Raw genomic sequence first — 27,859 nt, 5'->3', positions numbered from 1 at the left:
CGGTATTATCAAATGTACAGTTTTTACTTAAATTTCTCCAATCGCCCCTAAAATGTTTTTGCAGCATTTTTTAAGCCAGCCTCAGACTGTAGACTTCACTGCACATGTGGTCACATCTCTTTAGCCTCGTTTAATCTATAAACCACCCCTCCCCACCCTGTCTCTCTGAAGAGTCCGGCTACTTGGGTTACAGACTCTTGCACAGCCTGACCTTTCCTGGGTGTTCCCTCCCGTGAGAATGAGGTCAGACATCCTGGCAGGAAGGCTGCAGAGGGGTGCTGTGCATTCTCTGTAGGAACGCTACTGGTGACGCGGTGTTTGACCAGTTGATGAAGGAGGTGTCCACAAGCCCTCTCACTGCAAAGGCCCCTTTCTACTCCCCGGTCGTGAGGGGTTTGTGTGAGGACACGGGGAGGCCGCACAACTGCCCTGCCCCCACCCAAGCCCCTCGGGGAGCTCCTTCCCCGCTGGAGGTGGGAGTGGCGATTCTCTAGCTCTATCATCCCTTGGCATTTCTTAACTAACTTCCTTCTATTAAGAGGAGCTCCCTCCACCCTTTTTTCCCTTTTAGTGTCACAATAGATCATCAGTTTTTTTTAATTCTTGGTTTAATTTTCTATTGTCACTATTATTTGTTTTCCTGCACAGTTTTGGCTAATAAATAGGACCTCTGGAGAGGATTATAGGTCGTGCGGCGTCCCCACCAGCCTCGGGGCGTGTCAACAAAACGCTCAGGCTTGCCTGCACTCCGCCTGCCCAGAGCCGGCGTTGCCCACCACTCCAAGCAGCCTCGGCCCCCTGCAGTGGGGATGCGACCCAGAAAACAAGGTCTGGGTGCGGGTGTTCTCATGACCAGTGGGGTGTCCTCCTTGAAAGCCCTGTCAGTGGACACAGCCAGGAATTTATAGTCACTAATATATAAACACACTGTTCAAAAGCCAAAATACGTTTTTAAGTGTATTCAAAGTATCTGAGCAGCCTCGATCTAACCCTTACCCTTCTGCCCTGCTCTCACTCTGCTCCCTTTGTGTGTGTCTCATCCGTGTGGTGTGTCTGTGTGTTTGTTTTCATAAAATAAGCAAGTATTGTATATTTATATTTAATATTTATAAATATTAAAAATACATATTTTAAGTTCCCCTCACTCCTTCTACAAAAGGTATGTATATAACATGCTATAGACACTCTGTATTTTAAAGTCTTCCAGTGAAAAACTTAGAGGGAAGCCCTGGAAATTATGTTTGGATTCCTGGCTGCATCAGTGGATTTAAGGAGAAGCCAGAGCAGCAGGCTTTGTCTTGGGAACGTGAACCCCCGGGCTGCTCAGAAAGGCAGAAGACGCGCACGAGGCTGTCAGCAGGCCACGCAGTGAGGGCCCTGTCTGTCACCGTGAAGGAGAGTGACTGCGCTCGTCTCTTTGCTGTGAAGAACAAAAACGTTCTTACAATACTGACAGATTTGTTCCATGACCTCCAGAACAGCCGACTTTGTAACCCTGAAGTACCTACGTGTTACGGGAAACCACACCTCTCAGATCTGCTGCAGAGGACTGCGCCTGTGGAATTCTGTGTTACACCTGTCATGACAGAGTAAACTGCCTCCTTAACAAAAAATAATTAACCCACTTATTGTAGCCTTAAATTATTTTGTTCAATTATAATGAGTCAATTGCTAAGTTAAAAGTGTGCTGTTAATTACTAGTTTGGGAACATGATTTGAAATCCCTCCTCCTTCCCTACATTCTATGCAAGTTAAAGTCCATAAGTGCCTTTACCAGATGAATTTTTAGACATAGCACAAAACAGTGTTTTATCACATACGGGCCCAGAGCTATGACGATCTGAGCATCAACGTTGGGAACCCGGATCTGTACTCCCAGGATGCGTGAGTCACATGCACAGTTCGGATGAACCTGTGGGAACTGGGCACATTTGAAGCATTGTTTCAAGCTGTTAAAAGACTCATTTTTTTAAAAACAGAGGTGACCACGTAACACCTAGGCAAGCACTCCTTAAGCTCCTTTTCCACCAGACACACGCCAGGAGTGACAGGTGACACTCAGTGACACACAGAGACGACTGGACTGGAGTGAACTGTGGATGTCTTATTACACAGATGACATGGAATCCACCTGATGTGAAAAGTAAAGGAAAGCAGCCATAAATCCTGGGTAAGCAACAGACCTCCCCTCAGCTGAGGATGAGCTGGTGACCTCAGGCTGGGCTGACAGACAGCGATCAGATCCACCCATCACATCACCTCATAAACCCTTCAAATGCTTGGTGTACTTATGGAAGTCATCTCTCTTTTTTCTTGCAAACTGGGAAAGAGTCTGCCATGCCCACCCCGAGTTCACAGGAAGGGACCACGTGGCCTCCATGAAATTTCTAACCTCGCAGAAGGGGACTGCAGACAGGCACCCAGGGAGGGGCCTGGTGTGTGGACGAGGACGCTGATGGCAGCAGCTCCGTCTCCTGCAGAACCACCAACACACGGCCCTTCTCAACAACAGCGTGAGCACGCGGGAGGGTGCGGCTCAAATGCTGGAGTGTGCGCTTAGCACGCACGAGGTACCTCCGTTAAATACACAAATAAACCTAAATTACCTCCCCCACCAAAGAAAAACTAAAAACAAAAAGAGAAGCATGAATAACATGAAGAGCATGACACCCCCGAGGCAGAAACTGAAGACAACCCACCACGTGCTTGACTCGATTTACGCTTGTTTCGCCCTCGCTGTTTCCCCTGCGACATGGACATTTGAGACCAGGGGAGGTGGGGAGACTCTGCTGGACCTTGAGCCTGAAGCAATAGCACGATTTCCTTTAGCAGAGGTGCCGGCTGCCCGCTGTGGGGCTCTGAGCACTCAGATCACGACCGTGGCTCCATCACGTGGGGAGGCTGGTGGGGGCACGAGGCGTAGGCGGCGTGGGAGGGAGAGCGGGATGCACGTCCGCATCCATCACCCTCTCCTTCCTTCTCACAGTCCGCCGCCTCCCACTCCTCAGTGAGCATGAAGACACCAGACAGATGCCAAAGAGCAAAACACCCTTAAAAACATGACATCCAGACAGTGGAACAGGATTCAGCACTAAAAACAGACGCACTATCGAGCCGTGAGAAGACTTGGAGGAGCCGTAAGTGCATGTGACTAAGGGAAAGCCAGTCCGCAAAGGCAGTGTGCTGTGTGATTCCAGCTACACGATGCCCCAGAAAAGGCAAAACTGCGGAGGCCGTGGAAGATCAGGGGTTGCCGGGGTTGGGGGTGGGAGGGATGGACAGGCAGGCCACGAGGACTGTTAGGGCAGGGAACCCACGCCGTATGATACCATCAGGCGGCTCCTTGTCATTATACATTTGTCCAAACCCCTTCAATGAGCACCAACCACGAATCCTAACGTCAACTGTAGACGCTGAGTGACGATGTGGTGACACGGGTCCATCCATGTACACGCACGACTGGGACATGCTGCTGCACACCAGAAACTGACACAGCACTGGAAACTGACTACACTTCAGTGAGTAAATAAACAAATACACAAATAAAGATGAAAATAGAGGTGATTTAAAAATTGTATCAAATAAAACCACAGCACTCAGATCATATCTCTCCTGCTCTTAACGCTCGTTCTCAGCTGGGCGGCGGGGCAGCGGCTTTGCTCTCCAGGGGTGCTTGCCAGCCCCTGTAGATGCTGGTGTCATCACGACGGGGGAAGTGGGAGGGCATCGAGTGGACAGAGCTGGGGACACTGCTCAACATCGTCCGGAATACCCAACCCACACCGTCCGTCTGGCCGAGGCTGAGATCCCGCTGGAAAGTAGCCTGCTTCTGAGGGTCTCCTCCCTGGCCGTGACAGAGGCCGTGTCACTGCTGGGCACCTGTGCACGCTGGTGACCCACTGTAAGAGATCCTGCGGAAGACAGGACAGCAGGACATCCCCATGACAGTGGAGGAGGGATGGGAAGCTCAGAAGTGGAATCTGGGGAGAGTGGTGTGGAGGGGGACTTGAATGAGAGAGGAGCCACTTTTGTTGAGGATTCTCAACGCTGTCTCCTGACCTTTCTGTGACCTCTCTCCCGAGCTGCTCCTTGGTTTTCCATCTGCCCCCTCCACCTGTGTATTAATAGACACCTCAAACTTCATGTGTTCAACACACAACTCTGCAGCTCTTCTCCCATTGTCTCCAACATCCCCCTTCTCAGGCATCGTCCAGGTGCTCCAGGCAAAAACGTAGGTGCTTCCCAGAACTCTCTCACGCCACCTCCAGTGCCTCGGCGGGTCCAGTGGCTCTGGCTGCAAAATGCCTGCAGAACCCCTCACTCCACCTCCAGCTGCACCTGCTCTCCGGCCACCAGCCCCTCCTCCCTGAGCAGCAAGGACCTCCTAGCCGGCCTCCCCACCACCTCGACAGGCTTCTCCTCAGACAACAGCAGTCAATATTTTTTAATTATCTTTTTTTATTGAAATATAGTCACTTTACAATATTGTGTTAATTTCTAGTGTACAGCATAGTGATTCAATTTTTTATATATGTGTGTGTGTGTATATATATATATATATAATTTGTGTCATTTTGTTTTTAGATGCCACATAAAAGTCCACAATGAACTTATTTACAAAATAGAAACAGACTCACAGACATGGAAAGAAAACTTGTAGTTACCAGGGTGTAGAGGTGAGGGGGATAAATTGGGAGTTTGGGATTTGCAGATACCAACTACAGTACATAAAACAGATAAAAAGCAAGGTCCTACTGTACAGCACAGGCAACTATATTCAATACCTTGTAATAGACTGTAATGAGAAAGAATATGAAAAGAATATATATTTTAAAGCAAATCAGATCATAGCACCCCCCTGCTCGACATTTTCTAAGCTGCTGGGGGCTGAACTGTGTCCCCCACATTCACAGGGTGGGGTCCTAAACCCTAGGACCTCAGAACACGGTTGTATTTGGAAACAGGGCCCTTAAAGAGGTGATTAAGGCAGAGCAAGGCGGCCAGGGTGGGCCTTGGCCCTATGCGACCTGTGTCCTTACAAGAAGAGGAGGTGAGAACAGAGAAGGAGAGACAGGGGGACACTGAGCGCAGACGGATGACCACGTGAAGAGGCGGCAGCAGGCGATCCACACGCCAACCCAAGCCTCCAGCCTCCGGACCGTCAGGAACAGACCACTGCTGTTCAGGCCCCGCAGGGCCCGCGGTGTGTGGCTAACGGCGCAAACCAGTCTACGCGGCGTTCAGCAACACCAGGCACAAGCCGCACTCCAGGTCCTGGGCTCTGTGCCGGGTTGCTTCGCAGCGCGGTCCCCCCAACGCTGTCCACCTGCCGTGTGTGTTTGGGAGCTGGTCTCAGTCCACGGGAAAATCAGCACAGGAACATCCTTCGTCTGCCTCACTCACTGCGTCTCCACCTGCTGAAGCAGCCAGAGCCCACAGGGACGCGGCGAGTATGTTTAAATGAGTGAAGAAACAGATGAATGCAAGCCCCAGGTCGTCAGATCTCACAGCTTTCCAAAACGAACTGTGTATTTACACGAAGTTTAATGGTTCTGAAATCATAATGCACTTTCCTTGGCAAAATTTTTAGTTTCTTTTTAGAAAAGTTTCCAGGGTGAGGGTAGAGCTCAGTGGTAGAGCGTGAGCTTACCATGCACAAGGCCCTGGGTTCAATCTCCAGTCCCTCCACTAAAAATAAGTAGATAAATAAACCTAATTACCTCCCCTTCAAAAAATAAATTAAAAACAAGAAAGAAGGAAAGGTTTCCAGCTAGTAAAGGAAGAAAAAGTGCCAGAGGTCCACAATCACTGCTCTCCAGCTCCTGATGGATGAGTGGGGCGAGGTGATGATTAACGAAGGTGGACAACAGTCAAAACAAAGAGCCGGCCGGACACCGTGGCCCCAACAGCTCCCAGTGAGAGCAGGTAACCCACCCCCGGCCAGGCCTTCACGACAAACAGAAAATCCAACCTGAATATCACAACACTCTATATCCAACTCACACACCCCAGGAGATACAGGGCCCAGAAGAACACGTTCAATGGCACAAAAAGGACGCAAGTAAATTCCAAAATGTTGGAAACACTACAGGACAAATGATCTTGGGGGAGTGTAGAGCTCAGTGGTGAAACACATGGTTAGCGTGCACGAGGTCCCTGGTTCAATCCCCAGTCCCGCCATTAAAAGTAAACAAATAAAATAAAACTACCTCTCCCCCAAAAATAAAAAACAAAAAAGATACCCTAAAAAAAAGAAAGCTTTAAAAAAAAACAAACGAAATGAAGATGCATACATCCTTCAACCCAGCAGTTTCACTCCTGGGCTTATGAATCACACAGAATGACCTGAGGACACACCCCAGGTTCCTGCATGTGCACACAAGGAGGCATTTACAAGAATGTTCATTGGAACACCGTGTGTAATAATAAAAAATGGGAAACAATACAAATGTCCATCAGCAGGACACGGGTAAGTAAACTATGGTATATTCATAGACTGACGATAAAAAATGTTCTAAAATTTTTTTAATAATCTTGTTTCTTTAGCAAATAAAAATGCAAGAAAAACAACAGATGGGGAAGGAGATTACACATTAATTGAGACATAAGAGACATGTCAACCAGCCACAAGATATGACCTCGCTCGGTTCCTGATTCAAACTATTCCTATTAAAACTCAGATAACGGGAAAGTCGAGGACTTGTCACCTGAAGATATTAACAAACTCTTACTGAATGTTATGCGCTACACTGGTTTAGGGGCTGCGTGTGTGTGTGTGCGTGTGTGTGTGTGTTTAAAGAGAGAGCTTATCTTTAGAGACGTTTCCTGATATAGTTGTGGCTGTAATGATGTGACAGTGAATTTCTTCAAAATGACCTGGAGGAGCAGGTGGGTTTCAGGAAAGGGAGGGGGCGTGAACAAGGCTTTCTCTGAGTGATGCTCGTGGAAGCTGTGCAATGGGACAGGGAAGTCCGTTCCCCTAACTTCCACAACTGCTTAAAATTTTCCTAGATACACTTGTATATAAAAACAGACGACGCAGTAGCAAAGAGCATCAAGAGGCATTTCACAGGAGAGAAATCAGATGTGGCCACAAATAAATCAGTAAGTCAGTCAAGGAGGTTGTGCGTGGACCAATGAGGAAAGTGCGGCATGAACCGAAGCCGGCACTGGAACCAGGGCAACCCCTGCCCACTGTGCAGTGACCCGCGCCAGCCTGTCCAGCCTGGGACCCCTGCGCGGTGTCAGCAGGTAAGCAGATTCTCCCTTTATAAGATGCCCCAGGGGGACATTTCCCAACTGCACCTGAAATAAACCTTGAATATTTACTATGGTTTCAAGCCAAGTCTTTTTCTGGGTGTGCGTGTGTGTGGAACCTGTCCCGCTAAGACAGTTCAAAACCCGGGCATCACAAGGGTCAGCATCCCCTGCTGCGTGGTGGCCCAGCGCCCTGGCCCTCCACGCCTGCTGACGGGCTGCCCCGTTCTCCGGCCACAGGCTTCCCTTCTTCCTTCGTGGCCTCCAGTGGGAAGTGGACATCCTTCAAGACCCACCCACACAGCAGCACTTCAGAGAGCTGTTTTCCCCAAGTGAATGAAAGAGCCTTTACAGTCCTTTCAGGGGCCTGAGCTGACTTTCTGACCAGGAGTCCATTTCAGAGCGAGGACAGAGACAGGATCTCCAAGTAAACGGAGAAGTTCCTGGGCTGGAGGTCCAAGGTCAACAATGGAAAAGAGGGTGTACACCTGGGGAGGGACCAGACCCTGGGGGGGGCAGAAGCAAAGGCTGAACTCGCTGCTCCTTCACACAGCCCGTGACCCCCCGAGCCAGGGAGCTGGGGACTGCGCAGAAGAAGATTTCTAAGAGGAGGTAACTGGAACCCTTATTTTGAGGTAATGTTGTGGACGAAAAGGCCCCCTGGACTAGGCTGGACTTTGCCCTGGTGTGTGGCCCTGCAACCTGCAAATGAAGTCTCCCAGCAGAAGAGACCAGGTCCCTTGGCGTGGCTGTGGTCACCCCTAAAGACCTGCCTTTAACATCAACAATCTTCAGCAGAAAAAAAAGAAAATGGGATTAAATTAACCTGAAAGAATGAATCAAAGCAGATGCCACAGTGAGTCAGGAAGTAACACTCTGGATGCAGACAGATGTGCTCTTTTGGCAAATTCTCTAGGTTTGTGGGTATTTTCAGTTTTACTGAGGAAAACAGATGTAAATTTTATCAAGCGGCTGGGATAAGTGGAACACAGCCCATTTTTCTCTTCATCCTCCAGATCAGCTCTAAGTCAGTATGTGTTTACACTTGTCATCTGAAAAGTGACAGGAAGGCTTCTGCTTGCTCTGCAGAAACAGAAAAGAAGTAACGCCTGTTGGCTCTTCCCGTGTCTTCGCCCTGTGTAGAATGATCGGTTCTGCCCCGTATCCAGGCCGCCCAAAGAGCGGCCAGTCGTCCAGCCTCCACTGTGCCCCGAGCGCTGTGCTCACACCACGGGAAATCCGAGCATGACCTCAGAGAGGAAGGCCAAAGATTTCGATCAGCTGTGCCCGACTCAGGGCGGGCTCCCCCACCTCCTGCCCTCTGACTTCGCTCGTACTTAAAGCTTAGCAGTTAACTCACTTCCACTGGAGAATGCCAGGAAAATGTCCTACCCACGCACTTTTCTGCAAGTTGTAAAGCTGACCCCTGAATCAAGCTGGAGTTATCACAGCCTTCGCCTTGTGGTGCACTGGCTAGCCTCCCATAAAGCTGTCTTCCCTGACCTCAGTTTTCCCATATATTCCCAGATTATACCTAGAGATACTGTAAGAGGGACGCATAGGAAATTCAATACTATACTCATCACGGGGATTTATTTCTGAGAGTGACACCCACTGGGTTATTCAGGCTACCCTGCTGGGCACATAAAGGAAGAATCAGCCTCAGACCACAGCTCTACCGAAGACTATATTCTTGGTTTCTCTTGTGTTTTCACGTGTAGATGCTCTCAATTGGATAACGGATCATATTGCCCTTTTTGCCTCTACCTCTAGGCAGCTCAGAGGTGAATTCTAAGTCCACCTTTAACAACTGGGGAGACAGGCTGGTACCTATTTATCTTTTGTTTCACTCTTCTGCCTTCATTTCCTTGACCCAGCTTTTAGTTTAGTCCCCTGTGCTGGGAGCATTGCTAATGAGGTGGGTCAAATTCCTCATGGAATGTAGGTTAGATGTAAACATATTTAAGAACCACACAGATGCATATATTCCACAGAAGAGACATGCATCTGCACGTCTCTATCAGAATTTGGTACCTGGAACCACGGAAAGACGCTGGGGGAAAAACAAACCCCACAGATAAAACCTAACGATGGAGAAGAACAGCACTTTAAGTCAGCACGTGACGCCAAGTGCTCATCCATCCCGTTCCAGCCTCAGCCCACATCGTTACCGGCGGGGACTCCTCTGACGGCCACGGCGTGTGGGAGCAGAATCGGCACCCAACAGCCAGGTTCGCACAAAAGGCGACTCCACCAGCCTGCCCTTCGTCCCCCTCTTCCTGGACTCCACACCCTAACCTACCCCTGGGACAGAATTCAAGCAAGATGCTCTCATAACACAGTCTGCAGGGCGACATGTCAAACCACTTGGATTCACCCGATACTCTGCCTTTCCCCTGAGCCTTTCTTCCAAAATTCTTTTTGCTTTTACTTTTTCCATGGCAGGAGTGGAGCAAGTGCTTCACTTATGGGAATGAATGTATCCCATAAAAATTTAGGAAGGCCAGAGACAAAAATGTTCAAAGTACCTTAAAAAGTGACATCACTGATTCAACAAACGGTACTGGGGAAATGAGATGTCCGTGTGCAAGAAAGAAGTTGGAGCCTTCCCTTACACCATATACAAAAATAGACTCAAAAAAGATCAAAGACCTAAGCATAAAACCTAAAACTATGAAACTCTAAAGAAGAAAATGGGGAAAGCTTCATGGCATTCAATTTGGCAATGATTTCTTGGCTATGATGCCAAAAGAATAGCAATGAAGAAGAACAGATATGTTGGATTACACGGAAATTTAAAACTTGAAACTTCTGAGTATCAAAGGATACAATCAACAGAGTGAAAAAGCAGCCTATGGAATGGGAGAGAATACTTGTAAATCATGTATCAGAAAAGAGGTTAATATCCAGAATGCTGAAGAATCCCTACTACTCAACAATAAAAATTCCAATTAAAAATGGGCAGGAGACTTCAGTAGGCATTTCTCCAAAAAAGACATACAAATGGTCAACAAGCACGTGAGAAGATGCTCCAATCTCCAATCATTACAGAAATGCAACTCAAATCCCAAAGAGATACCACCTCACACCCATTAGGATGGCTACTATTAAAAAAAAAAAAAAACCAGAAAAAAACAAAAGTGCAAGGATATGGAGAAATTAGAACACTTGTGTGCTGTTGGTGGAAATGTAAAATAGTGCAGCTGTTGCAAAAAACAGTATGGAGATTCTTCAAAATTCTTTAAATATAATTATCATATGGTCCATCAATTTCACTTCTGGGTATATTCACAAAAGAAGAGAAAGTAGAGATTCAAACAAATATTTGTAAAGCCATGTTCACAGCAGCATTACTCAAAATAGCCAAAAGATAGAAGGAACCCAATCTGTCCATCAATAGATTAATAGATTAATAATAATGTGATACAGACATACAATGGAATATTATTCAGCCTTAAAAAGGAAGGGAATTCTGACGCATATAACAGCATGGATGAACCAAGAAGACATTGTGCTAAGTGATACAAGCCAGTCACAAAAGGTCAACTACCATATGATCTCACACGAGGCACCCAGAGTGGTCAAAATCACAGAGACAGGAAGTAGAATGGTGTCTTTCTCTATGGAAGGAGGGTGAGGGGTGGGCTGAAGGAAGAGGGAATGGAGAGTTACTGTTTAATGGGCACAGAGTTTCAGTTTTGCAAAGTAAAAAATGTTCTCTGGATGGGTGGTGGTGATGGTTGCACAACAATGTGAATGTACTTAATGCCACTGAACTGTACACTTTAAAATGGTTAAGAGTAAATTTTATGTGTATTTAACTACAATTTTAAAAATATCCTCCATCAAATAATGCCATCATTGATCCAAAGTATAAAACATCTCTCTCAATATGTATACAAGAAATAATATATACCAGGTTCATGGACATCCTTCTGCAAGGCAAGTGAAATACGGATTGTTGTCCGAGAGGCACAGTTCAGCGAATTCACACTAAGATGCATTCCCACAGCTGTGCTTCTCGTTGTGAGATCTGACACTTTCATCCACTCAGCATCCGTTCTCACAGCTCTAGATCCTGAAAGCAGATCTGGAATTTCTGTGGCTGCCTCACCTCCCTTCTCAAGGCCTGGGGTGGGATCCCAGAACCACGACCTTTCATCCTGACTCCTGTGTTGAATTTTACTATCTTATATTTGAGATTTGTGGTATTCTTTCTTTTTACCCCGTCTCTTCCAGACTAGAACCCTTTCCTGCACTACTTCCATCTCAGCAGAGCCCTGACCACTAAAAGCCCCTGGCCAGCGCCTCTCCTTCCTTGGAGCTGGACCATGCCACGCAGTTGGGCTGTTACTTCTATAAGGAAGGGTCTCCCTGGAGCCATGACGTCACCAAGAGCCTGACTGCAGATGCAGGGGTATGCTGTCCAGATCGCCAGCCCCACCCCGGCAGGATGGGAGCCGACATCCCTCCAGCTGCCGGGAGTACTGAAACCCTCTGGGGACTTGCCTTCAGCTAAGAGAAGCCCCTCACCCAAACCTCACCCCCTTCCTGGAGCATTCCACATCCAGCAGTGGGGCATGATGACCTGGTCTCCTCCCTCCCAGTTAGGATTGGTGAAGCCCCTGTCATGGCTGCATATATAGACAACGTCTCCCTCTGCCTGACTCTCCTTTCACCCTTGCACTCCTGTGAAGCCTCCTGGAAGGCAGTGTTCATCTCAGAGTCTGAGTTTCAGCACCAAAACCAGAGGCCCTGGCACAGATCTATTCCCTTGGGACCCCTCCTCAGCCATGTTGGACCCATGGAGACCATGGCCACAGGGCTTCTCTAAAGAAGCCTGTGGACTCTCTAGGCACAGCCAGGAGAGGCAAGGAACATGCCTCTCCCTTGAATTTACCCTGAAGCATCTTTGCATGTTTCTACGCAACCATCACACCTCCTCCTCCCCCTGACAAAAAAATTGATCAACTCTAAGGAAAAGGAGAACAAAGGGCCTTCGGGTTGACTCTCTTGCTCTTCCCTGCACCTCTGGACAGGCATGTGCTTCCCACAGAAGAGGCTTCACACTCCTGGTGGGAGTTCCCTGGGAGCACACGCTCTCTTCCCTTTTCCCTGCAGTGCTCATCCTCGTCTTCCCTGTGCCTAGTCATGGAGCAAAAGGCTACAGGGAGAAATTCCAAAGCTGAGAATGGCAACTACAAAAGGAATTATTTCAAACAAGTTACACTCCACCAGATATACATACATATAAACACACAATCACATACATGTGTGATTACCTGGGAGTGGGTAGGTGGAAGATGGATTAATAGATAGATACATAGATAAATAGATGGAAAGATGGATGGATGAATGGATAATAGATGGATAGATGGGTAGATACACAGATGATGGATATATAGATAATAGATACTGCAGATAGATAATGGATGAATAGGTAAATAATGGATGGATGGATACACACACAGATGACATATAGATGATAGACACATAGATAGACGATGGATGGATAGATAATACTGGGTGGATGGATAGATAAATAGACAGACGGATGGACAGATGGGTAAATAGGCGGGAACTGTGTACACAGCAATGAGCTGGCTGCACAGTGTGACAGATACAGAATATAAGGCGCATACCAGATCTCTGGTTTGGCCTTGAGAGACTTGGGAATATTTTTCATGATTAAAGGAAAGAGGGTGAACAGGAAGAAAACAGTGGTGATGGCATCTGCTGGCCGAGAGCAGACAGAAAGAGGATCAAGATGAGTCAGACCTGGACAAGCTGAGCATGACTCCGGGGCATTATCCAGCGGAGCTGGAGTAGAAATCGAGACTGCTCGTACATACTTGGACTTACTCAAACTAGTAGGAGCCAAGCCAGGATTTGAATTGAATCCAGTATGAATCCAGTTCCGAACACCCTAGAGTCTAGACTTGGACGGCCCCTCGTGCACCACGTCTGCCTCTGGAGACAATAACACAACACACAGGAATAGTCCAAACGTGGGAATCGCACAGGTGTGCTCTCTGTCAGGCCAGCTTATCTCAAGAGAAACTAAATCATCTTGAAAACAAAATTTTTCTGAACCTCAACAAGTCCCAAAAAGCGTGTCAGGCAAGTTGAAGCGTCCCACAATTTAAGCATTAAAAAATGTATAAGAACCAGAAAATTGACAGATGTGTTAGTCAACTTTTGTCTTTGAATGTTCACTATCTTTAATTTGAACTAAGTGGATAAACGAATGCTCTGAATTAATAAAAACCATGACTAATACATAATATTTTCTAAATGGTCCTTTATTGCTTTCAAACCCTCATAATTAAAGGAAGTAAGTTCTGGGAAAGCATTGTTCAGCCAAAACTTTGTCCATGATGCCTTAAAGCACAGAATTTATTTATAACTTTCACATTAAAATGTCTCATTGTAAATAGATCTTGCCAAGGTATTTGAAAACAGCGTGCTCTCTTAGGTAAGAGTAATTTAATTTGCCTAATTAAGATGTTCAGCAAGATTTTTCTTCCATGATAATGCCAATAACCTTAAGAGAGATCATTTACTGAGTGCGTACTGCATGCACCTGTTAGCCAAGCACTCACACAGAATTAGCTCATTTGATTCTCACAGAGATGCAGTAGACACAGGTTATCCTCACCTACTCATGATGCAACTGAAGGGGCACAGAGAGGGGCACGTGGCTGAGAAGGCGTGAAATACACTGACAGCCAGGTGGTCTGGCCAAAGAGACCTTTTTTTTTTTTTTTAATTGAAGGATGTATAATTGACTTACAATGTTGTATTAGTTTCAGGTGCATAGCAAAGTGATTCAGTTATACATATACATATATATACATATACATATACATATATTCTTTTTCAGGTTATTTTCCATTGTAGGTTATTATAAGATACTGAATACAGTTCCCTGCATTATACAGTAGGTCCTTGTTGTTTATCTGTTTTACATATAGTAGTGTGTATATGTTAATCCCAAACTCCTAATTTATCCCTCCCCAACCCTTCCCCCTTTGATAATCATAAGTTTTGTTTTCTATGTCTGTAAGTTCACTTGTATCACTCTTTTAGATTCCACATGTAAGTGATATCATATGATATCTGTCTTTCTCTGACTTACTTCACTTAGTATGATAATCTCTAGGTCCACCCATGTTGCTGCAAATGGTATTATTTCATTCTTTTTTATGGCTGAGTAATATTCCATTGTATGTGTATACCACATCTTGTTTATCCAGTCATCTGTCAATGAACACTAAGGTTACTTCCATGAAAGGAGACCATCCTTACTCAACAAAGGAAAGCATCAGGAACAGCAGAGATTCCACCATCCGCAATCTGTATCATTTTGCATTCCCGCCAACAGTGTAAGAGAGTTCCAGTTGCTCCACAACTTTTCAAGAACTTGATATTGTCAGACTTTAAATTTTACCGGGTATGTAGTGATATTTCCTTGTGGTTTTAATTTGCACTTCCCAAGAGACTAATGATGTTGAGGCAAAAACTAACAATTCCAAAGAGAGAGGAATCCACTATCATAGTTGGAGACTTCAATGCCCTCTATCAGAAACGGACAGATCCAACAATCAGGAAATCAGTAAGGACATAGCTGAACTCAACAGCACCATCAGTCAAATAATATAATTGACATCTATAGACTGCTTTGTCCAACAACAGCATAACACACATTCTTCTCCAGTTCATATGAAATATGCACCAAGATAGGCTACATTTTGAGCCATAAAACAACTTAAGAAATTTAAAAGAACAGAAATCATACAATGTCTACTCCCAGACCATAATGGAACCAAGAATAGAAAGCTGAAAAATTCATTAACACTTGGAGATTAAACAACACACTTCTCAGTAATGACATGGGTCAAAAAAGAAATCTCAAGAAAATTCCAAAAATATTTTTAATTAAGTGAAAATGAAAATACAACTTGTTAAATTTTGTGGGATGCAGAGAAAACAATGCTTAGAGGGAAATTTACAGCAACAAATGCATATGTTAGAGAAGAAGATCTAAAGTCATCTAAGTTTCTACTTTGTGAACTAGGGATAAAAGAGCAAATGAAATCCGAAGTAAGCAGAAGAAAATGAATAATAAAAATTAGAAAAGAAACAAAATTGAAAACAGAAAATCAACAGAGAAAAATCAAAGAAACCAAAAGTTGTTTTCTATAAAAACAATCAATAAGCCACTCGCCAGGCTAAATAAGAAAAAAAGCAATAAAGCAAATTACTAATTATTATTTTAATTAATTATTTTTAAAATTATGAGTATGTTATTTTGTGGATATTGACAACTAATTATAACATTTACATGGAGTGGCAAAAGACCCAAAACAGCCAACACAATATTAAAGAAGAATAAAACTGGAGGACTGACAGAATCTGACTTTAAGACTTACCATAAAGATATAATAATTAACACAGTGTGTTATAGGCAAAAGAATAAACAAATAGATCAGTGGAACAGAACAGAGAGCCCAGAAATAGATCCATAAAGACAGTCAGCTGATCTTTGACAAAGGGGCAAAGGCAATACAACGAAGCAAAGAAATCTTTTCAACAAATGGTACTGGAACAGCTGCACACCCTAGGAAATAACACAGTAGAAATCCAGATGACCTTGGGCATAACAGCAAGTCTTCAGACACAACACCAAAAGCATGGCCCATGAAAGAAGTAACTGATAAGCTGGACTTCCTTAAACTTTTTCTTCCTGTTCTGTGAAAGATACCATCAAAGGAATGAGAAACAAGTTGCAGATGGTGAGATAACACATATCTGATAAAATATGCAAAAACTCATAAAACTCAACAGTGAGAAAGTGAACTCAACTAAAAAAGATTTGAACAGACACCTCACCAAAAAAGATATACAGGCAAATAAGCATATGAAAAGATGCTCCCATCATACAGCATCAGATAAATGCAAATTAAAACAATAAGATATCACTACAAAACGATTAGAATGGCCAAAATCCAAAATGCTGACAACATCATACAGCATCAGATAAATGCAAATTAAAACAATAAGATATCACTACAAAACGATTAGAATGGCCAAAATCCAAAATGCTGACAATACCAAATGCTGACAAGGATGTGGAGCAACTGGAACTCTCATTCATTGCTGGTGGGAGTGCAAAATGGCACAGCCACTTTGGAAGACAGTTTGGTAGTTTTTTTTACAAAACTAAACTCTTATAACATGATCTAGCAATTATACTCCTTGGTATTTATGCAAAGGAGTTGAAAACTTATGTCCACACAAACCATAGCAACTTTATTCATAACTGCTAAAACTTGGAAGCAACCAAGATGTCCTTCAGTAGGTGAATGGAGAAGGACACCGTGGCACATCCAGACAATGGAATCTAACTCAGCACCAAAAAGAAACAAACTATCAAGCCATGAAGAGACATGGAGGAGCCTTACAAGTATGTTACTAAGTTAAAGAAGCCAATCTGAAAACGCTATACACTATGTGATTCCAGCTACATGACATTCTGGAAAAGGTAAAACTGTGGAGACAGTAAAAACATCAGTGACTTCCAGGGAGGGAGGGACAAATAAGCAGAGGGTTATTAGGGCAGTGAAAATACTCTGTATGATATTATGAGAATACACATCATTCTACATTTGCCCAAACCCACAGAATGTACAAAACCAACAATGACCCCAACACAAACTGTGGACTTCGGGTGATTATGATGTGTCAATGTAGGTTCAACAATTGCAGCAAAAGTCCCACTCTGGTGGGGGGCACTGATAGTAGGGGAGGCTGTGCAGGTGTGGGGCAGGAGGTATTTGGAACTTTCTGTAATTTCTGCTCAATTTTGCTGTGATCCTAAAACTGCTCTAAAAAATAAATTGTATTTAGAGGGGGAAACACCTGCCAGGATTTTAGCTGGCATTGCATTGAACCTCAAAAGTCACTTTTTGAAAATGAACACCTAATATTGAGTCTTCCTATCCATGAAATAGTTATCTCCTCATAAACTTAGGCCCTCCTTATCTCTCAGCAGTGTTTTATAGTTTTCAGGATACAAACCTTGCATATATTTGGTTAGCTTTATCCCTCCGCATTATAGGGTTGGGATGCTATAACATTTTAATTTCAATTTCCAATTTTTACTGCCAATGCATAGAAGCTGGAGCAGGGAGGCGATCCTGACCCTGTCTGCGCCGTTGGCTTTCGTGTCTACACCCTCCCACAGGCAAGGTCCACCCGGGCCTGAGGGTGGCAGGGCTTCCTCCCCTTGCAGCGGCTTAGGCTTTTGCATCCTGTGTTGGTGGGAGATCGTGCTGTGCACACTGAAGGGCTCCCTCAGGTCAGGCCCTGCCCTCAGTCTTTTTCATGTATCACCAGTGAAGGCCGGGAAAGGACACATGCGGGGGGGGGGGGCTCCCTGGGCCTGGGACCCTGCACTCCAGCCTGGTGCACCAGCCCGCGCTCGGCCTTTTTCTCCTGACCCACTTTCATGGCAGCTGCGTCTCCTGCCTGCTCTCTGCCCCAGGTGGAGCAGATCCTGTCCCAGCCCTCCCCGAAGGGGCTTGTCATCCTTTAGGAGCAAGTCCCCCGCTGCCTTGCTCTCTCTGCCAGGTCCAGGGCTGCCTGGTTTTCCTCGCTGTTGACCATATGCTCTGCGTTCCTCCACACCCTGAGTGGAACCGGAACGCCGGAACCGGAACGCCAGAGCACTTTGCTGTTACTTGTTTGCTTGCTTGCTTTTTACCAACAATCTATCCGCGAATTTTCCCCTTCAGAACTACGTAACACTGCCATGTGAGAAATGACAGTCAAGAAGCAGAATTTGTCCTAATTCACAATTAGCTTAAGAGTAAGTTCTCACTCCTGCCTTCAAGGCACCCAAAAACCACGTGGACTCTGCATGCGTGAGGAGTCGTCAGAGGCTCCAGGCCCCCAGCCCCAAGTCCCCATGTGGTAGACGCAAAATGCCTGAGTCACAGGCTGACTATCTACATCTTTAAAAGCCTCACATGAGGAGGTCAGCAGCCACTGCTCTTTGTTAAAATTAACAGCGAGAAATCAATGCCCTGTCCAACAGAGGTACAATTTAGCTAAATTGATTTTTTTTCAAGGAAGTAAAATGACATGGAGAGAAGGGTGGGTAGCTTTTAGCTTATAAAGTGAAGTGCTTTTGACCTTCCTAACTCAGCAGTTCTGGGGAAGGCAGAACGCAAACACCAACCTGTCAGTCACAATGGGTGTCGTGGTGATGGAAGAAAATGTTCTTGTTTTTGAGAAAGGCATATTGAAATATTTAGGAGTGAAATGTATGGTTTACAAACTTCACCTGAAAATACTTTAGCAAAAAATATTAACAAAAAAAATCAACAAAAATGTTACCTAGTCCTCCTTCAAAATCACCCAATTGTCACAAGAAAGATGCTTTACAGCTGGCTCATTCAGATCAGGACCCAACCTAGAAGTATGCATGACATTTTCTTGTTACGTCCCTTATGGCTCTGAACACACAGCGGTCCTTCTCCAGTCCTCTGCTTACCACGTGTGAGGAGACCCGGCCAGTCGCCCCAAAGGGGTAGCACCATGATGGGAAGCACAGTGGTGCCCAGAGACCTCCGCGTGGTGACACCGGAGCGGCAATGCTACCTTCGTGGCAAAGGAGCCTTGTGATGTGTTTAAGTGAAGTGTGGATGTGGGATGGGTCCTGAGATGGGGAGATTGCCCTGGATTCTATGGAGGGTTTAATATCACAGGGATCCTTACAGAAGGGCGGCAGGAGGATCGGATGATGGGAAGAGAGGCCACTGCTGAAGGGAAAGGGGGTCAAGGAATTCAGGCATCTCTAGAGGCTGGAGAAAGCAAGGAAACGATTCTGGAAATGAAACGCTGCCCTGCCAACACCTGGATTTTAGGACTGCTGGCCTCCAGAACTGTAAGAGGATAAATTCTTGTTGCTTTAAGCCACTGTATGCGGTCCTTCGTTACAGCAGCAGTCAGAAACTAACATGCCCACCTGGCTGAGCTGCCAGGTGCTAAGTCACCGTGATCTTTCCCTTGTGTCTTTATTCTTTTGTCCCTGTATCTTGGTAGTTTTGCTCAAGGTGCCCTTCTGCGTCGCTGCATGACTTTACCGCCGTATACTCCAACCTGTAGCTACTGCTTCTCCTGCACAGCAAACACCCTGAGCCAGGGGCCGTGTGTCATTCATCACTGTGCTTTGTCTAAATTACCTTTTTCAGGATAGATGCTGAGGAAATATTCCTTAGATAAACAAGTGGATAAATGTTTGCTATTCCTATAGTAGCTTTTAAGGAAACTAAAAGAAGCTGGAGTGAAGATAAATGGGGAAATATAGCATATCTGAGAGTTCAGTTACTTTGTATTTACTGTTATTTTCTTAACATGAACTAAACTGACTTGCTTCTTGTCTTATAATGGAGACTTCTGAGTTGCGCAATTTACCAATTTAAAATGAATGCCACCCCAACGTAATCACAAGGGTCCTCATAAAGAGCAGCAGATGGATCACGGTCAGAGAGAGGACGCAGAAGTCAGGGAGGAAGGAGGGTGCCGCGCTGCTGGCTTTGAAGATGCAGGCAGAGCCGCGAGCCGAGGAATGTGGGCGCCTGAGAGGTGGGAGGAGATGCGGAAATGGATTCTCCCCACAGTTTCCTCAAGGGACACAGGCCTCCCAACACCTCGATTTCAGCCCCATGAAACTCACTGTGGATGTCTGCGCTCGAGAACTGAAGCTTATAAGTTGATGTTGTTTAAAAATCGTAATAATTAACAGACAAAAGGACAAAATCTACCTCCCCAGTAGATCACAAGTTGTACAACTGAATGAAATTAGTATTATCCGCTTATCTAGCAAAATACTTGTGCACAGCAATAAATGCAGATGCTAACAAAAAACAGATGCCACCATGTTGCTTGGTTGGAGAAGAAAGGGTCCGGAAGCCAGTGGCAGGCGGCGCTCACACAGCCCGCCCCGGGCTGCTGCTCGGCTTCCAGGGCGGACTTCTGAGTATCAGGCTTTTCTGAGAGTTTGTTCCAAATCGCGACAGAAACCCAGTCAGGCAGACACATGGTTTTGGTTCACACCCTCAAAAAGCAGGGTCTCTGGCCAACTTTGAGACCCAGATCCAGGAAGCCAACAAACCGAGTGTCCCAAGTGTCATCTTTGCTATGGGCTGAACTGTGTCCCCAAAAGGTATGTGGAAGCTCTAAATCCCCCCAACCCAGTGTCTCAGAACCTCATCGCATCTGGAAATAGGGTCTTTGTGGGTGTAATTAGTTAGGATGGGAGTGATCAGGGTGGGTCCCGATCCGGCCTGACTGGTGTCCCTATCAGGAGACAGGTGGGAAGCGGGCGTGCGCACAGGGAGAGGCCGTGTGACGACGGAGGCAGAGAGCCGGGATGCGCCCACAGGTCAAGAAACCCCAAGGACTGGGGCAGAGTCACCCTGCCAGCCTCAGAAGGAACCGCTCGCTGACCCCTGATCTCAGACTTCCAGCCTCCAGCCTGCTTTCTGTCGTCTGCTGACTGAGCTGCCCCATCGGCCCAGGAAAGGAATCCAGGACCGAAGCTAGAGGAAGCCAGACCAGCCTCACAGCCACGAGGCCAGCCGTCTTTGCACTCGGACACCCCTGCCTCCCAGCCGGGGCCAGCGCGGCTCCTCCCTACCTGTCTCCTCCTCTTCACTCTTTCCCCATGGGCTCCCTGCTTCCGGACCCGACCACCAGAGTGACTGTGCTTAAAAACACCAATGTGATCGCACCATTTTCCTGCCTAGAAGTCCCCAGTGGCTCCCCAGGAAAACCAGAATAAAATCCAAAGACCTGCCCAGTTTCCGTGTCCATTTCCTGTGTCCTGTGCCCCTCTCTCACCTCTGGCCTGCCTGCTCTGTACCCCCCAGGCCGCCTTACGGCTCCCTCCGCCTGAACCAACTTCCCCCAGGTCAGGGGGCTTGGTCCCGCCCATCGTTTAAGTCCCAGCCTAAACCCCACGCGCTCCGGGAGGCCCTCCATAACCACCGCTCAGCTAAAACCATCCCCGTCCCCATCCCCTTCCCTACAGCGTGTAACCACGAGACAGAATGAGCTTACTAGTTAGCTGTTCACTGGCAAGAACGCTAAAACGTAAGGTCCACACCACAGACTGTCGTCTGCCTCGTTTATCTGAACCACAGAGCCGGGCACAGCCGCACCCTCCGCAGACATTCATCCACTGAAAGAATTAAGGAGGGAGTGGGGGGGGGGGACTGGCCTGAGCCAGGCGCGTGGCCTGGGGGCAGAAGTGCCCCAGGTAATCTGCGGATACACCCGAGACCTCCCATCACTTCAGGAAGGACACCAGAAACCACACTCTTGTTGTATTTATCCTATTATTTTAAAAATAGGCATTTATGCATCTGAATCCTCAAAAAAGTTGCGATTTCTGGGAAAAGAGAGGGTATGTCTTATTCAGGTGTCTGTCAAGACACTGGATAAATGTTTCTAGAACCATTTCCTCGAAGAGACTTCGAATCCTTACTTTTGTCTTCTTCGAATACAAGTTCCATGCAGCTGCTCTGTTTACTCTACCTGAGTCGGGAGGGGAGACCTGACCTAGGGATGGGGTGGGGGGTGGGAGCCCAGGCCCCCGGGGGGGCCCCCACGGGACGGTGGCCAGGAGAGCAGCGGAGGAGGAGGCAGGAGGCGTCTCCTGCAGAGAGCTGGGCGTTTGCTCGACACGCACTTGGCACCGTGGGCTGTTTTGGTACCACATCTTGGAAAAAAAGGTTTTAATGATTCCCTAGAGATTTTTATGACTCACATAAATTGCGAAGTCTGTGTCTCCACACCCAGCTCCCTCTGCATCTATGACACAGGATAAGGGTTTTGTTTGGTTTTCTTTTACTTTTCGTTACTTCAGAATATCTGAAGGACAAGAAACGACACAATTTTCTATCTGATTCTTTGAACCTTGCCCACACGTGCAGCCCCATGACGGGGGCAATCTCCTCTGTCTAGATACATCCTCTCTCCCCAGAACTACTCAAATTACCCATTTGGTATTCATAAAATACAAGAGACTTTGTCATTCTTGTTGGTCAGTAACAAACCCACCCAGGACAGATACCAGTCAGGAAAGCAGGGGTGGGGTGTGCAGCCTCCACCAGCACCCGTAGCTCAGGCTCCCCTGTGTGGCTGCACATAAGAAAGGAGCAAGCTTTGTATTTTCCCAATTTGAAGGGAGAAGGAGAGAGAATTTTGGAAAGAGGAAAGGAGAGGGTGCCAAGGTGGGCCTGTGAGGTCCCCGCGGCCACAGGAAACAGACTGGCCGCAGAGACGCTGCTCCTGAGCCTCGGGCGTGGCTCCGAGGCAGCGGGCCAGCCCATCCCGGCTCCCCGCCGCTCCTCCAAGGCTGTCTTACATCCAGAGGAGAGGATGGAGCATAGCCTTGACCCCAGGCCCTGGTCCCACTGGCCTAAAGTCAACCACGAAATGTCAGGTACATTGAGGGGAATCAGTGACTCTAGGAAGAGAAGAAACGTAGAAAAAGCTTTGGTCTGAAATTCCTTTTCGTTCGGCTCTTGGCTATAGTTAGCAAATGACATCATCTTTGATGCTTCAATTTCATCCCCTGGAAACTGGGGAACGAACAGACCTCCCTCCCACTTCCCAGGGCTTAGGAAGGATGGAAGGTGATATAAATCAGATACATGAAAAGGCAGCGTTCTTACTTCGAAGCATCACTGGGTTTCATCCGCAACCAGGACCGGTGCAGGGCCGTTCCTAAGGGCTTCACACACAGGAGGCCCTAAGAGACACCCAGACGTGACCGGATGGCTCCCTCCAACCTGCTGCTTTGCATTAAAGTACTGGGGACGTGCAGCTTTAATTAGGTGTTTTGCTTCACAATTTAGCAACCATCTCAACACAGACAGTTACTCTTGGCTGTGACAGGGTGAGCACCATTTCCCTGGGGAGACCATCCCTGAAATCACTGCTCCCCAAGGCTGAAGACACAGGCCACTGGCATGTTCACACGGGCTGCAGCTGGTACCGAGTAAGATGTGAACGATCCTCTCCGCTCACCCGAGTACTGGGCAGCGTGGCCTCCCGTGTGCAGTGCCGAGACAGGAGGACAGGGTCCCCGTGGGCGCCCGGGGTTTTTGAAAATGTTTAGCCCCAACCAAGCAATCATTTATTTTCAGAGAGAACGTACTCTCGGAAATGTGCTACCACTGACTTCGTTACAGAAGCAGGAAGATGAGGATGGAAGAAACCAAAAATAGCTGCACCGTCTACATGCGCCCATCGTGATGAGCAGCGACACTCAAGGGACACTGGGGCAAGACAAAGGGCCGGCGTCTGCTGCCGGGAAGAGCCAGACTTCTGGTCTCGTGCAGATTCCTGCAAAGAACTACCCCTGACACACCAAACACGCTGTACCAATTTTCAACACAAAACCGTGCCTTTTCCTTCAGATCTGCCCCAAGAAATGCTACGGTTTGGTGAAGCCAATGTTACCCTCACCCACCCTGTGGGGCATTTAAACACTGATGGGAATTCCAGCCTTTCTCCAAGGTGCACCGTGTTTACACTGCCCTTTTCTAGAATTTCAGGAAGGATCAAAGTGAGTCCTGCCTCCTGCTGGACAGAAGACAACACGGGACACAAATGGAAACAGTGACACCGTCTCTGAGCCTTCGCCAACACCAGCCTTCAGAGGCGTGGTGGGCGCTGCAGAGGCGGGTTGACAGCAGGTAACGAGCAGGCAGGGAAGATCGCAGCATCAATCTCTTCTCAAAACTACGAACCACCTTTTTACGCTGTAATTGCTCTGCTCTTAATCGCCTTATTAGTTCCGAGGTTTCATTATTCTTCTTGTCTCGTTTCTTTTCAATCCAGTTTGGATTGTTTTTTCCATCTTTCTTGTTTTTAAGGAACAATGAAGCTGTCTGTCTAGAGTCCAGGGGCGGTACAGGTAAGAGGCAACCTGTTGGCATGTACAGGCGACCTGGGTGCAGGTGGCTTGTCCTGGCCTGGGTGAGAACCTGCTGTGACCGTGACTTAGTCAGAGGGCCCTGATCACACTCTTGGGTTGTTCTCTCCTTCGAGCAGGAAGGATTCCATGTGCCCCCAAATCCTGTCCCTGCCCTGCTCCTCGCCCCTCTCCTCTGGCAGAGAACTGGGGACATCCAGGCTGCAGCTGCTCCAAAGACAGGGCGCTGGTCACTGAGGGAGGTCACGTTGACAGATGCTCAGAAATCACAGAACACCAGCCCTGAGGAACTGCCCAACCCCCAAGAAGAGGCCAGGGCCCCGGCGGCTGGGACTACAGCTTCAAGCATCCTCACGTGTCCACGGGAGTTGCCCTCCCCCCACCACAGCCCTCGGGGGCAGGGCTCCGTGGCCCCAAGGCGCTTTCCTGCTAACTGATGGCTGAGACCTGGGCGTGCCACCCTCCCCATGCTCTGCTCTGCCTCAGAGACGCCAGAGTCTCTGCTGTGAAAACCGGGAGTAGAAGTTTAAGGGGAGAGGGAAGCATTGAGGGAAAGCTGAGGACGTAAGGGGAAACGACGCTAACGCTGAGAACAGAGTCTCTGGACCTGGCTTCTAACGTCGACCAGACAAGAAAGCAGTCTTCGTTAATAGACATGACCCTGAATTCTGAGCACTTCTGAAAATGCATACGCCAAGCTCTGACATCTTCCACAGGCTGTTCTGTGCAATCAGAAACCCGCCTAAAAAGCACTGTGTCTAAAACACCCAGAGACAGGAAGCTGAGTGACGAGCAGGTGCAGCGGGCGCCTAGAGACTTAGCGTCTGCGTTGTCATGGAAACGGCCTGGAGCCGCGGACACCTGACCACCACCCCCCCGCCCTGTCCCCCGCCCTCCCTGCAGCAATGGGGCTCTCAGTGCGGGGTCGGTCCCCGGGCTTCCCAGATCCCGGGCTGCGGTCACACCCAGACCAGACTTCTAGAGGCCCCCACTATGCACTACAGGGGCCCGGCCCAGCGAGGCACCGGCATCTGCATTAAACTTGAACTCTGTTGGGTGTCCTAATTTCCTGGCACGCTGGCTGGCTTTGCTTCACGTAACCCGCCAAAAGGAGCAGGGAAATAGGACCACAACCCCCCCAGAGCACCTTCTCTCTGCTGAGCCCCTTCCAGTAACCCCCCCGCCCCAAGCAGCTGAAGGAGTATCTCCTGATGAGATCTGCAGAAGTCAGGGGGGCTTTTTGTCTTTTGTTTCAGAATATAAACAGCGAGCACCTCTGATGTGTCAAGTGAAATGAGACTGAGTCACCACCCTGCGAATTTATGACACAAATTCCCAGCATGACACTGCCTTTCTGAAAGAGGAAGCCTTTCCCTCAGCAGAGGTGAGGAAAAGTGAGTTGCATTAACACCCAGCTTCCGACTCCAACTTCCTGTCTGATTTTCGATTTTTATTCTGGACCTTCACTAGCTCTCTTTTTTCAGAGGCTGGACAGAGCATGTTGTGAGATACAATCAAACGAGGGTCACGTGCGGAGATATTACTGCATCAAATATCCCGAATGTGTCCTGTACTTGTACACACACTCACACACACACACACACGAAGCACATTCCACATTCAAAAGCCATGCCTAAGAAAGGCGCTACGAGACCGGAGGACTCCCAGCCACGCCCACTTAACCTTACACCCCACGCCCAGCACGCAGCTTTGCCCACAGATTTTCGATGTTCTTGGCTCAGTGAAAGGATGAGCAAACTGTTGTTGAGCTGAATGATTTTTTTTTTCCCTAAATCAGACTTTTTAGTCATCAGACGCATTCCGACTGACAAAAGGCATGAAACTTTCACGCCCGGTTCGGTTGCCATCTGATTTCCCTGATTTATCTGAGCCACAGATCCGTCAGTTGCAGAGGCCTCGCAAATCTCCAGGTACAAGGAAAAGCTGGCCCAATAAAGATTCGGTGACATCCATCTGCCGCAGGGCTGAAACCAGCATGCTGGGTCTCCGGCATCACCTGTCAGAAGCAGCCATGAACAGCTGGCTCTCCCAGTACCGTCAGGATCCCCACAAACACCGCAAAAGCATCCGCACATCTGCACTGTGTCCTGCAAAATACTCCTAACATTTTCTTCATGTATGAAGAACCAAAGACACACTGCTTTTCCATCATCTGGACCAGGCGACATCAGGCAGTCATCACTTCCTCCACCTCATGTACTGTGAGCAAAGATAACTTCCAAGAGGTCGGTTGACCTCACTGCCTTCCTGCAACAGATTAACAATCTACGTTTCCACCAAACATGTTATGGGTGAGACAACTTGAGACTAGGAGGTCTTAAGAAATACTGTTCATGAAGGAACAGATTCAGGTAGTCACTAAGCAGCTTGAATGTATCCTGGTCCCTAAGCAATCGTGTTGCCAGCTTGGCCACCACCGTGAGCCGTGCGGCTCGGAGCCAGCCTCCTGAAGTTAACGGCCGAAGGACCACAGTCACCTGCAAAGGTTCCCTGGAATCAGAGTTCCCTCAAACACCCAGAGAAGCATTATTGAAAGTGGCAGGCCCGGCCCGGGTTGGGTTCTCTGAGACCCTGGCCTGGGGCCTCGTTCATCTGCAGGGAGGTGCTCCTTCCGGACACGCCCCGCCCCGGGCAGGTGCCAGTTAAATTCCATCTCTCCTGGAAAGTTACTGGCTCACCTGTCTGTCAACCCTCTGACCTCCGCGGAACAGGCCAACGCAGGGCCACCTCCCAGTTGAATGTTCTGTTCCAGAACCCGGGAGACTGGCTCAGCCAGGAGCACAGCTGGGAACGGATGGCCGCCGGCTGAGGAAGAGGCAGCTTCGCGCTTTATTTCTTTACTTAACTCTGTATTATGTCACATGATCCCAAGATCCAGGGGTCCTGGGCTTAAAACGTGTGCAGTGAGCACATGTCCGGGTGGAAGTGACACCAGCGTCCGGCTCGCTGATCCGCCCCCCAGCCCCCCAGACCTCACCACAGAGTTGCCGACGTTACAACTGTCATGGTTCTGAGTGGTGCAGGCTGAGCGACTCGGGTCGCTGAGTCCTCCTAATTGCCTTAATTGTCAACTTCCTCGGCGCCAGTTGCTGGGTGGAAAAATGTCTGCTTCAATAGGATTCCTTTACGGCAGCTCGGCTTCTGCTTTGGATCTAGCTCTTTAATGTCAACGTCCCCTCAGAGAGTGCTTGTTGGTGCCACACCGTCTCCCACGACACCATTTCCTCAGCGAGAGCTGTCAGCGCCCGCCTCCCGGGCATAAGAGCAGAGGAACAGGCAGTCTGAGCTGACAACCCTCTCTGCTCCTTCCCATGTTCCCCGGGGGTGTCACCCTCTCAGCCACACCCCTGCTCCTCTCCCAGACCCACTCTGACGCTTCCCCTCCGCCCTTATCCTGCGGACCCCCAACTTCCTCCCACGCCCACTGCCAGGGCTGCACCTGCCCCCTCCCACAGCCCCCACAACACACCACCAAGCATTTTAAGAAGCTACATCACCTAACCTGCAGCAGGTACAACTATTTATCACTGCCTCTATGCCCAACTGGACATTCTTCATACTTGTCTTAAC

General features: G+C 47.8%; 1 protein-coding gene across 7 annotated transcripts in view; it reads right to left on the bottom strand.

The window, feature by feature from the left end:
* The window catches only part of RPS6KA2 (ribosomal protein S6 kinase A2), a 375,962-nt gene that overhangs the window by 285,797 nt on the left and 62,306 nt on the right, over positions 1 to 27,859 (bottom strand). The window lies entirely within an intron of this gene.

This window comes from Camelus bactrianus, chromosome 8 (genome assembly GCF_048773025.1).
Source record: "Camelus bactrianus isolate YW-2024 breed Bactrian camel chromosome 8, ASM4877302v1, whole genome shotgun sequence".
Lineage (NCBI taxonomy): Eukaryota > Metazoa > Chordata > Mammalia > Artiodactyla > Camelidae > Camelus > Camelus bactrianus.
Note: the sequence above shows the minus strand (reverse complement) of the source record. Positions and strands in the feature narration are given on the sequence as shown.